Below are 12,547 nucleotides of genomic sequence, written 5' to 3' on the forward strand. Positions count from 1 at the left end.
GCGAATGCTAGATCTTTTGGTTGTACAGCCAGTGCTAATCCACAAGACACTGTTATCCTACTCAGCACATTCCACATCTCTGTGCTTGAATTACTCCATTTGATAAATATGATTGTTGATGCACTCTCCTACTGCTTTTTCATCTACAAATCTCACATCAATTTTATACAAAGACCGATATGTAATTTAAAAAATTCATTACAGTAATCTAGCCATTTCAGTGGATGAGATCAGAGAAAATGTGTTGCACATATTGATAAAAGTCCAGCACCTGTTTTGCTGAGAAGCTCTAGCACCTCCACTTTTTGAAGGCGAGGCATGACATTTGGCAGAATGGTGGCCTTTGTGTCAGGAATATGCAAGTTGCTGCCTAAAGTTGGCCAATGTATTTAGAAAAATAAATCTAATCTCAGTTTGTGGATGCTCAGTAGAGACTTTGTAAAGTTTGATAACTAAATTTTTTGCAGACCCATTTTTCATTCAAAATGTTCTAGCCCTTCACTGCTCCTTCCTTCACTGAGCAATTAAGTGTACTTCCACTTAGTGCTGCTGAGGCTTTCTCATGCAATTACAGTTCCCAGCCACTGGAAGTGTGATCCTGAAGACTGCTTCTCCAGCACTCTCAATAAGTCGCTTTCCTGGCTCCTGGGCAATACTGAAGAGGGGGCTGCCTGTGTTGAATGCAAAGGGGACAAGAAGCAGACCTGGGTTATGTGTGGTGGGACAAGGAATCTGGTGTGGAGAGGAGAAACTGATGGTGTCTGACCAAGGAAAGTGGGTCTGAGAGCTGTGGAGAGAAAGGGGGCAGGAGATTAAGCCTTGAAGCTAAGATGGGAGAGTAAGAGGCCTATAACAGGATGGAGAACTTGAAGAGATTGGCATTGGGAACCACACTGGGGGGAGACTGGAACTCAAATATGGAACCCTAAGAGAGAGAATGAAACTTGTTCGTCGTCACACAGGTCCTTTATGGCAGAGACATGGATAGAATCCACTTCAACAGGGAACTGCAAAACTGCCTTAATCATGCCTTAATCACTGTTCTTTCTCTTCCTGTAGTTCCTGCTTTATTCTCTTCACGCTTTCCAGCTTCTGCAACAAGTGGGGCAAGGTCCCTATGAACAACAGCTTCCTTCACCGTTCAAGCTAAGTTATTCTCTGAAGCCCCATCCACTGTATGAGGTATAGATCCTGTTGAAAAAATAGTAGTTGATCATATAATTAAAGATGGTATTGTTAAGTATCTGCACAGGGGCACATTATTATTTGCATTGCTGAAGGTCCCTTGATACTTTTGCTTTTCCTTCTATCTTCTCCTAAATTATTCCTCTTTTGCAGTCCTTTGAGACTCTCATTGGCTTCATTGGGACTGGGATTGCATCCTTTGATTCTAGCAGCACTGATGAGGGAAAAGCATAACAAGTCTGATCCTGATCCCATTGTGATGAGGATACTCAGCACTTAATGCATCAAGACTTAAAATTTCCATCCTGTGGACACAGTGGAAACTGACCCAAAACATTTTAGAGAGAAAGGTCTTTTCAGTGAGATACTAAAATAATAAGATGTGTTAAACTCACGTCATGTATTGCAAGCCAGAGAGTTTAGAAATGGGAAACTCTAAATTCACAAGAAATTTGAAAACATAGGGGAACAGAAACAGAGTGGGAAGAACCAGGAGGCCCTTTCTCCTAATCCTGTGTGACCAAACCAGAAAGTAACATCCTATCAAACTGAAAGAAATGGCTGAAGAGATGGCTGCAGTTGCTTTAGTCAAGGGAGTAAGGCTAAAAAATGGGAATAATGAGAAGCCCATGATAAAGGTTTCCTAAATTTTCTAAGGGCTCTTAGTCTGTTGTGTACCATTCACCAGATCCTGTTGTCTGTTCACCTGGTATTTTTCTTATAAGCAGGTAATTAGTTTAATCTCTGAGAAAACTATTAAACCATTTGATTCTTACTCAGTAACATTATGTCACTTATATGTCATATGAGGTACCTTTGTTGGCACGCAGTAATCTTTTGAGAAAATGTGGCCTGGGGAGGTATGGAGGTTGATATTCATGATTTAGTGTTGCTTTGTATTCAGAAGACATTTCTGTAGCAAGAGCAAAGCTTCTGCCTAAAATAATTGAGTTTAGCACCAGCAAAAGCAATGAAACTATGTGTTGTGCATAAGAATTACATTACCTCTCTCTGTCTCTGATATTAATTTTCCCAATATTGGCCAAGTCAGTGTGCCAGTTTTGATTGTTTGGAATTTTAGGTTCCTGCAATTTTGAGTTCTATTCATTGTGAACATTTTCAGTTGGTGAACTTAGAGATATGAATCTTTCAGCTGGAGCTTGAATTATAAATAGAAATCTTAATATATGAAGAAGAAAATTGCACTTGGGCTGTATGTTTTGAAATTTGTTTGGGTATACAGTATTTTCCACCTTAAATTTGTACCTTTTTTGAACATGAAATGAGTAGCTAATAATGGAGCATGCAAGCTTTTAGCTTTTGGTCATGGGTTGCAAACCTAGTAGAAATTGCCACAGAGTAAAAATAGTCACCATTGATTTGTTAATGTTTGTAAAGTTCTTTGAATGTGGACTACTATGTAATCTCTAACTATTCTTAATCACTGTTCATTAACATATTACAACCATTTGGTGGCCTATATGAATGAGATGGTGGTCTTTACTGTGGACAGTCTCCATAGCACAAAAACCACCATCATAATCAGTTCCCCACAGTTGTCAGTCTCAGTAGATAAACCTAGGATTGAATGAATATGGGGACTTATCCACTGGAGCTGGTTATTCTGGATCTATGTTTGGGCCATATTAAGTATTTCTGTAATAGAATATTGGTCTTTTAGAGGCAAGGTGCTTCCAGCCATCAGTTGGGCTGTCAGACCTTTTATATCTGATTGAGGACCATGGGATAGCAGAAATATTTAAGTCTGTCAAAAGCTTGGTCCAGAGTACGTGCTAGCTGAACATGACAGATGGGGGAAGTGCATCTTGTTCAAAGAAGTCTGTAAAGGAGCTTGCTCTAGAGTAGTGGTTCTTCAATCGTGGGCCATGGAGGTGGGCCATAAGGATGAATAACTCCACCTTCATGTTCCTATGATGCCATAGAGCTTAGCTACTCTCTCTGGAATAGGAAGTTGAATTGCTGCTTTAGTGTAGTATTTCACCTAGGCTAACTAGCTGGCTTAGGTGCAGAAACATGTAGATGTACCAATGCTGCTTCCGTTTTGGAATTAGCCTGGAATTAGCCTGGGACTCGGAGGTTAGCTGTGGGGTGACAGGTGGAGTTGGGAAAGATCGCAGAAGGAAGGCTCTTGGCTCTGTGAGGGGAGGTAACTGCAGGAGCTGGAACCTTAAGAAAATAAGAAGCATTGTGAGACTTGTAGTAATATTGTACGAGTTGGCAACACTGGGAGGTGAGGTCTGAAAATAAGCATTGCTTGGTTGAGCAGAAACAGGGAAGTTGCTGGGTGGTGCTTGCCAGAAGACTGAGAGAGCCTGCTTGGTGATATGTTAAGTAGGAGGTAGTCTTGGTAATCATGAAGCAGCGTAGTCTGGGACTGAGCCAAAGGGCAGTCCGCAGTAAGACAATAAGGACAGTCCACAATAAGATTACTGTCCACAGATAAACCATCACTTCATTTCATATGTAGCAGAAAGAAGGCATGTATCTTTTCTCTCCTCCTCTTTGTGGACACCCCTTCACTGAATGGTAGGATGCATTTGGTTTGAAGCATCTATCATGATGGTAAAATGGATGTTAAAAAGTAATGCTAAATGTTAAAAAGTAATGAAGTTGAAGTGTTGTTTTAGCCATGATGGTCCAGGAAATATATGAGAGGCAGGGTTTTTTTTCCTTATGATATATTTTATTGAACCAACTGTATAGGCGTTCTATATGTGGGATCTCAGGTTTATGCAGGGAACTGACTGGAAAAAGTGTGGGATTAAGGATATGTTTATGTGGAAGTCATTAGAGTATCAGTACAAAAAACTACCATTTGGATAAAGAATCTTTTCATGAAACATTCCCGGCTTATTGCTAACGAGGATAGAATATCTCACTGTTTCTCTGAGTTCTACTGCTTTTTGGAAATAAAGTATTAACAGGGCAAGCTTAGATAATGGACTTGCCTCTATGAGCTCAAGAGATAATAACTTAATTCTGGACTCCTTGAATGCAAGACAGCATGAAAAGCATGAGAGGAATCAGCACATCAGCTCATACTGTACAGACAAACTGTATTTGAAGCTTTAATGCCTCCTTCTTGGATTATCTTGTTAGTTGTGGTAAGACTTTATCTAAGGACTATGTTGATGCCAATTATCCAAGGACTATGTTGATGTCAGTGGAACTACTCCAATTTGAACCAACTGTGAATTCTTCTTACTAAAACCCTTCTGAAAGTTCTAGGGATGTTAATTAGTCCAAACAAAATATAGAAGATAAACTCTGCTGCAAATGTAAATCTCTCCATATTCTCCAAAGAACAGTATTAGTCATTAACCTGTGGTGCACATGTCTAAAGAGATTAAGTACAGCTGGGCACAAAAACCTATTTCATTTAAGCAATACTGTATTTACTCAAATCCAAGATGAGGTTCCCTTGTTCTTCCCCCACAGTCAGCAAATAGAGGAAAAAAAGGCTCTTTGATTTTGAGTACACCCCAGGACAGGGCAGGCCCCAGACTCCAGATTGAAGCCAGAGCTGAGCTGCTGCCTGCCTGGGCCAAAATGGGCTTATTTCTGGGCACATAGCCAGGGGAGCATGGGAGAGGGGGAAACAAATGCCCCAATGACTAGAATCTAATTATTAGGAGGTCATCTTAAATTAAGGGTTATCTTGGATTCAGGTAAATAAAGTAGTTTAACTGTAATGAATGTTAATAATTCTATTAGGGTACTTTTTTGCATTTGCATTTCAACAAGCAATAAATGATTGTAACCAAATTGAATAGGATCACAAAATACTGCATTCTTAATTTTTCCTTTGAATGTGAAACCTATAAAAGGGCTAAGGAAGCACTACAAAGAAAGTGCTAGGTAACCTGTCACATGCAGCAATACCACAGCATTATCCTGCCAGGGCTCACCTAGAACATACCTTGCTTTTCCTGAGCAAAGAGAAATCCAAACTTTAAATAGTGCACTGTTTATACGGTAGGTAAGTAAACTTCTAATACAGACTGTGCTAAAACCATGTAACCCAAATGTTTGCAGTCTGGTGCATGTTGCACACAGGCCCATTTTGCCATCAAATTATTTAGAACACTTGTTTAATGAGAAACACTGAGAGAGGTTTCCAACTCTTTTCAGGGTTTGGATAGCTCTTTAAACTAGGCTAATTTTTTTCATGTGTCCCATTCAGTTGAAACCGTCAGGAAAACTGGCTACCTGGATTATTTTAAGCCGATCCTATAAACCACATACTTCTAATTCAAATTGGAGACTGAAATTCCACTGATGTTTCAGAAGCTTATCCTATTATCTACAGTGCATGGAGCAATACTATACTGAAGTATATAAGTCATCTCACTCAGTCCAAAACCCTATTAGGTTACTTGACTGTTCTTAAAGTAAACAACTTGCTAATGCATTTGTTAACTGAGTTATGATAATTATAGTTCCCCAAGGAAATGGCCTGCAAACAAACAGTCAGCAGTGACAATAAATGCTTCTACTAGTGAAATAACATAATTTAGGACCTCTCAGAAGGCAATGCCCAGAGTCCTTTAAAGCATTTTGAAATGTAAAAGGAGGGGTTGGTAATAATAATTTTAGGTCATATATAGAATCTTAATATATATTGTGTCATGTTACTTTGTAGTTGTTCATGCTAGCTGGTTGAGGTTAATCCCAAGGGTGAACCTACATTTACTTTGTTCTGCTAATTTATTCAAAGTATGAATTAGCTTGTCAAATCTGTGGGGATTTTTTACATGTGTTAGTCAATAGATCTTTAATGATTTACTTCAGTTTTAGGCTCTGAATAGTTACCTTTGTTATGTTGGTGATTCTGTCATGAAGACTTGCAGTTGCCATGTCATTCAATCTGTTCTTATTGTCATGTTATTGCCAACAATTTACTTTTGTTATTAGTACTTACTAAGGGCTCCTCTATACAAGTGGGAAAGGCGCAGATGGCAGGCGGCGTGGCTGTGGGGTTGTGCATTAGATCCCTTCACAGATGGGGGAAGTGCATCTTACTCAGAAAAGTCTGAAAAGGAGCTTGCTCTACAGTAGTGGTGGAGCCACGGAGGTGGGCCACGAGGGTGAATAATTCCACCTTCATACCTTATCCCTTCACACCTTATTGCTGATGCAAGGAGAGCTGCATTCAGCTGATGGGGCTTTCAGATATACAGGGGTGCTCCATGAAACCCTGCAGCTGGGATTTTGCAGCTGCTGTCGCTTTTTAATGTTGGCTTTTTAAAATAATTGCTTGTGGAATAACGCATGTAAAATGGAATTGTACAACTGAACAGGCAAATCCAGAGAAGTGAGAGACAATATGGCCAGTTAGGTAAACAAACTAAAGTATAAGATGTGCAGATACTCATCCCAGATTTGACAAACTAACTTGTAATTTTAAAAGGTTAGTTTATCGTGGTAAATCTAGGCCCATCCCTGGGATTTCTGCATAGAGCTTATAATTATTCATGCAATAATGTATGTTTCTATTTGCACTTTTGAAAATGCAACCTGCGACATACATACAGATAGGTATGATATGTGTTGGAGCGGCATGTAGGACCCTAGCAATGTGTTACAGTGTCCATTTAGTTGCTTGGAGTTCATTTTGCTTTTCTAGATACTGGTAAAATCTAGGCGCTAGTTAAGAGGGACATATATTTGTGGAGGGGGTGTGGTAGCACAGAGCTATGAGAGTGTCTGACATGCATTGCTGCAGTTATTTTTTTTAATGTAATTGCATGACATAGTTGTATGGTGCAAAGAAACTGCTGTAGAGGTGGAAGGTGCCTTGTAACCAGCATTCCTTTTTTTTCCTCAGTCAATGCCATAGTGCTTCAGGCAGCATCAAAGTACATCAAACTTCAACAGCACCCTCAAAGCACAGTGACAGACTGTCCTGGCCCACCTGGAAACATAAACATTACAAAGCCACTGCAACATCTTCCTTTGTATTTTTTGGTATCAGAGAACTGCAACAACAAGAGAAAGGAGCAGGCTAAACTGTGACAATGAACCTGGAATCCAAGGGCACCTACACACATGCCCAATACCTGCTCTGATGCATGCTAATTAGCATGTGTCAGAGCAGACTTGCTTAATTTAGTCTGCTGGAGCGTGCTAATTAGCATGCTCCAGCAGCATCATCATCACGTCAGTGTCCCCGCACTTTAAAATCATGGTCAGGGTGCTTTAACTGAAGCTCATTGAAAAGGTGGAGCTCATCCCACTGCCATTTTGACAACTAAAGCTTGTCCTGCTGCCATTTTGAGCAGCAACTTGTGTATTTAGTATCCCCTGGCATGGGATACTAAATACACAAGATGCTGCAGGCACTTTAATTAGAATAGCTCCTGAGAGGCCCCACCCTGGACCATATGTAAAGATGCCCCAAGTTCCAGGATGATACCTTGTGTTAATTATAGCACTAGACATTGTGCAAATTTATATTTAATCAGTGGTAATACAACTGTATGACAGTGTAACAGGGGGCCGATCCCCGGCCCCTGTTACACGTGGGACTACAGCGACAACTGGGCTTGCTGCTTTTCAGGGCAGAGATCCACACCAAAACTCCATTCGTCCCCTGAAGGCAGACTTGCTGTAGAGTGGAGGAGAACTAGTCCTTTTCCAGAGACATGCGAGGGGACCCAGAAACCAAGTAAATCTGCTCCCTGCTTAGGAGGCTCTATGGCTGTGCCTGGCAGTCGCATCAGGTGGCTGGATACAAACCCAGAAGTCCTGGAAGCTCTGGGACCGATGAATCCCTGGAGGTGAGGAGTCAGGTGGAAAAGGAAGCCAAAGATGATTGGACCTCATGGGAGTAGGTTAATTCAAAAGAAAAAGGGCAAAGACTCACTGCTCCAGAGAGGGAACTGAGAGCACTACCTCCTAGTCAGGAGTGGTGCATACTTGTGTGGAGAGAGAGAGAAAGGGAGGGCAGTCATTGATGAAATTGGGACTGCTGTGCTATATGGATTGGTGACTAAAGCCCACTGGAGCAGTATATTGGGCTGAAGAGGCATTGGATTTGAGATTCTGACTAACTGGTGGAGTACATCTGGCATAACAGACTTTGATTGCTAGAACTGGGTTCCAGACATCTGATTCCAGGTAAGTCTGTCTGTGGGATCTAATTTGACAATCCCTGTAAAGGACTTTCCTAGGGCCATTAGGGAAAGAGAGAAGAGTGCTGACCAGAGAGATCACACCCCAGTGGTTTATCAGGAATAGTGACAGAAGGAAAAGACGTGAAGCCTAGGTGGGCATGAAGCCAGGAGGCCAGGACCTGCCTCAGGCCAATCACTTGGAGCAGGGGCAACAGGGAAGATCTTAGACTGACTGCATGGGGTAGCAAGTGCAGGGTGTAGGGCAGGTGGAGCCCTGTGAAGAGGAGCTATCTGTGAGAGGGGGCCATGGTCTTTATTACTTTGGTACCAACAATCAGCTTTCTTTTTCTTTTTCCATCAAGGCGCGGCAGGAAATATAAGGAAATGAACTGTGATCCTGACCCTGAGGTGTGGGACAAGAAGGCTTGTCTACAGAAAGCCATTAATATATTTTGGAGATGGCATAAGTGAATGGGCTCTTAACCTGATACATTGGGAACATTTATATTAATATCAATCCTATCAGTGTAGGTAGCTCCAAGAGGATTCCTACTGAAGCAGACACAGTCCTTGCTGTACAGATAGATATACAGGACTGACACTGCATATAAGAAGCTTCTATTTCCTGTAGCTTGTTCTCGAGTTGCTTGTTGCTATGAGTAGCTTCTGGTTGTTCTTTGCTTTATCCCTTCTCCTGCAGCAAAAATATGTTGCTGAACCTGCAGACTGTTCTTAATATAGTGATTTTTAACTGCCTGTGAAAAGCTGTAGGAAAGGGAACATGAAAGGAAGAGAGAATTGTGACTCCTTATCCTGTACTCAGTTCAACAGATGGCACAAGTTCCTGCGTACTTTTTCCTTGCACAGCCAAGATTTAGCTAATAATATAATGTTTGTATGAAAGATTTGCCTTGTACAGAACTATGAAAAGAACTTAAGACTTTTCTCAGTGCAGCAGATAAATGAATATGCAGCAGCTTTTCAACGTATATCAAAGGTGTTGTGGTGTGACTGGCAAACAGTTTAATGTATTTTGGGACTGTCCTATCTTATACAACAGAACTTCTGGCACAAAATGGACAGACAGGACAGTTTGCATTCCCCCCTCACCCTGTCCCCGCCATAGCATGTGTTACCTTTGTACAATGTAACAATATCTGTGTTACATACATATAATGTTATGTTGTGTTACATATGTGCAGTGCCCCCTCCCCTCCTTCTAAGACTGGCTTGCTCTACTCCTGGTCCACAAAACAGCCAGAGGCATTGAGGCTGCAGTGATTGCTCTGCCAGACATGCTGGGTGGGGCGAGGCAGTGTGGCCATACCCACTGTGTCCCCGCTCGCTCCAACTCAGGAGGGCCCACTGCTTCCTGGGATGCTGGAGGACTTCAACTTGGGCAGACAAGCTGTTGAGAGTGGCCACAAATTAATAGAACAGGGGGAAAATTAGGCAGATTAGAGATTATCCTTCCCTGGAATGTTGTAAGGTTAAGCTGAATAACAAATGCTTTAATCTACTTGTGACAGGGGTCCATCTCAGGACTGAGTCTCATTTTCAGCCCACCCACCTGTCTAGGGGCAGTCTGCCCAGTCTCTCCTGCCATGACTTGATGAATAAACTAGTGTAAAATACGGAAGGCTGCCCATTTTAGTACCCTGGTGATTAGGGCATTGTACATGGCTCTGACCTTCCATCTATCATGCCTCACAATGGCATCATAAGTTGGTTATAGCACCAACCCAGGGCTAGGCCAAACTCTGCCCTTTGTATGGCCTCTAACATTCAGCTCAAACACTGTGCTCTTCACAGGGTCTCTTTCATACCACCCCCTCACACAGGACCACTCTCAACCTGCTCTACTCCACGACTATATGTGACTCTTCAGGCTTTCCTACTCACTGTCTGGCCGGACCACATGCAGCCTTAGGGATACCCTTACACAGACCTTACTCTACATGTCTGCCAGTCTTATGCCTCACACTGGGCTGAACTCAGCCACTAGCCTGGGCCACTTCACAAGTTCACCTTCTTATGGGGGTTGGCCCATGAGCTGCCCTTCAGGCTGCTTCTATAGCCCTAGTCAACATGCCTCTGGTGCTGCCCTTCAGATTGCCTTTTCAACCCTACTCTACACCCCCATTTCAGTTTTTCAGGCCACAATAGTGCACCCTACTCCTTGTGGGCCACCACACAGACTTCTACCCCCCCACTGGGGCCGCTCTATCTCTCTGCCCTCCTTGCTGAGGCCTCCAGGGTCTTACACCCCGTGGGGCTCCAGTGTCCATATACATGCCTGGCCCACATGGCTGTCCCTAGATCTGGGTAACCCACCAGGATGTTGGCTTGGGGTTATAAAGTACCCCTACCTGTCTTTCACTGGGGAGGCAATTGGTCTGTCATTTCTGGGAAACTACCCTGCCATGGGTAGTCCCACTATACCATCCTTCCCCAGCAGGGTGTAGTTTTATATCATGCTCCAGGACTAGGTGCCATCCCCATAGCTCCTCCCCTGACCTCCAAGGATGTTCCATGAGCAGCAGCTCAGCTGGGTGATCTTCCTCCAGCTGTCAGCAGCAGACTGCTGGCTCAGTCCTGAGGGCCTGAGTTAAAATGGAGGCTGTTCTGCCCCCTCCTCCGTCTGCAGTCATGTGACTGCCTCCTCAGGGCTGGCCCACACCTGCTGGCTGCCCTGCTGTCTCCTCTCAGCTCTTAAAGGTGCTCTGCCACACTACTTAAAAGGTGTTAACATGAAGCCAGTCCAGGGGTTAAGAGTTCCAGAAGCCACCTAAAGTTGTTGTGTAATAAGGCCTATTGTCAGGATCTTCCTGCTAGACAAAGAGCACCTAAAAAGTGCAAAGTAACCTTAGTTTTCACTTAGGGCCTTGTCAAACCTTATGCTGTAAGCTGAACAAAAACTTGCTCTGATTGCCCCTCACCTGCACAGCTGTGACTTGCCACCAGGGGCTTGGTAAGCAAGGGCAGGACAAGGAACTAGGGGAAGGACAGGCTCCCTGCTGCCTCCAGGCAGAGCTAGTGCTGCAGCCCCAGCTTCTGGAAGCCATGGTGCCTCCCACCACCACCCTGACTAGCTCTTTTCCTGGTTCTGCACTCACTAGGAGCAGAACAAGCTGGGTCCCAGTAGGAGGGAAACCATGTAGCTCAGACCCAGCTCCACTACCCATCAGGAACAGAGGCAGTTCTGTCTCAGCGGGGGAGGGATTTGCAATGCTCAAACCCAGCTCTACTCCTCACTGGGAACAGAGCCAGCTGGGTCCAAGCTGGGGAGCAAGGGAACTGTGTTACTTGGACCCGGCTGGCTGGGCAGAGCTGGGTCTGAGTGATGCAGTTCCATCTCCACTTCTTCCTCTGGTTCAGACCCAGTTGGCTTTGGGGAGTGGAGCCAGTTGGATCAAGACTTGGTGGGAGGCACAGTGGGCCCACTGCCTCCTGAGATGCTGGAGGACTTCAACTTGGGTGGAAAAGCTGAGGCGAGTGGTCACAAGTTAATAAAACAGGAGAAAAATTAGGCAGATTCAAGATATTCCTGCCCTGGAGTAGGGTAATGTTAAGATGAATAAAGAGTGTTTTAAGCTACTTAAAAGGCTTTAATGTGCAGCCAGTCCAGGAGTTAAGAGATCCAGAAGCCACTTAAAGTTATCGTGTAACCAGGCCCTTACATTCAGCAGAAGCTGAATATGTTTAGCAGCACTTCTTAGGCTTTGGGACTCAAAATGCCACCACTATTCAAACTGCAGATTCATTTATTCCATGAGAGCCAGTGTGTGTGTGTGTGTGTGTAACTGGGAGGGCTGGCAGGTGGAGGAAGTGAAAATATGGACACCTTTAGAAGCATCCAGAGCCAATAGAATGATTTCATCCAATGGTAAAGTTATTCCTTCTATTGTATTGTTATACTTCTCTCTTAGATAAAATATTGTAGTCCTTTTGTGTCCCATTTGTAGCAATTTAAAGAATCAAGTTTAACCCCACCCCAAAATTAAAACCCAACCCTCCCACCCAAAAAACTTTGACTCTACAAAATGTCTTTGTGTTCCACATTTACACACAAAAAACAAGTGTTTAAATGTGCAAAATCTGTATTGTATCTATTCTTCTAAATCTGAAGAAAAGCCAGCAATAACCCAGTTCATGAATCCCATGCGTAATTGGGGTAGTTACAAACTCTGAATTGGAAGCACAAAAGAAAGCGTAACATTACATTT

Source organism: Gavialis gangeticus, unplaced genomic scaffold (assembly GCF_001723915.1).
Source record: "Gavialis gangeticus isolate Ggan-Ray unplaced genomic scaffold, GavGan_comp1, whole genome shotgun sequence".
Taxonomy (NCBI): Eukaryota; Metazoa; Chordata; order Crocodylia; family Gavialidae; genus Gavialis; species Gavialis gangeticus.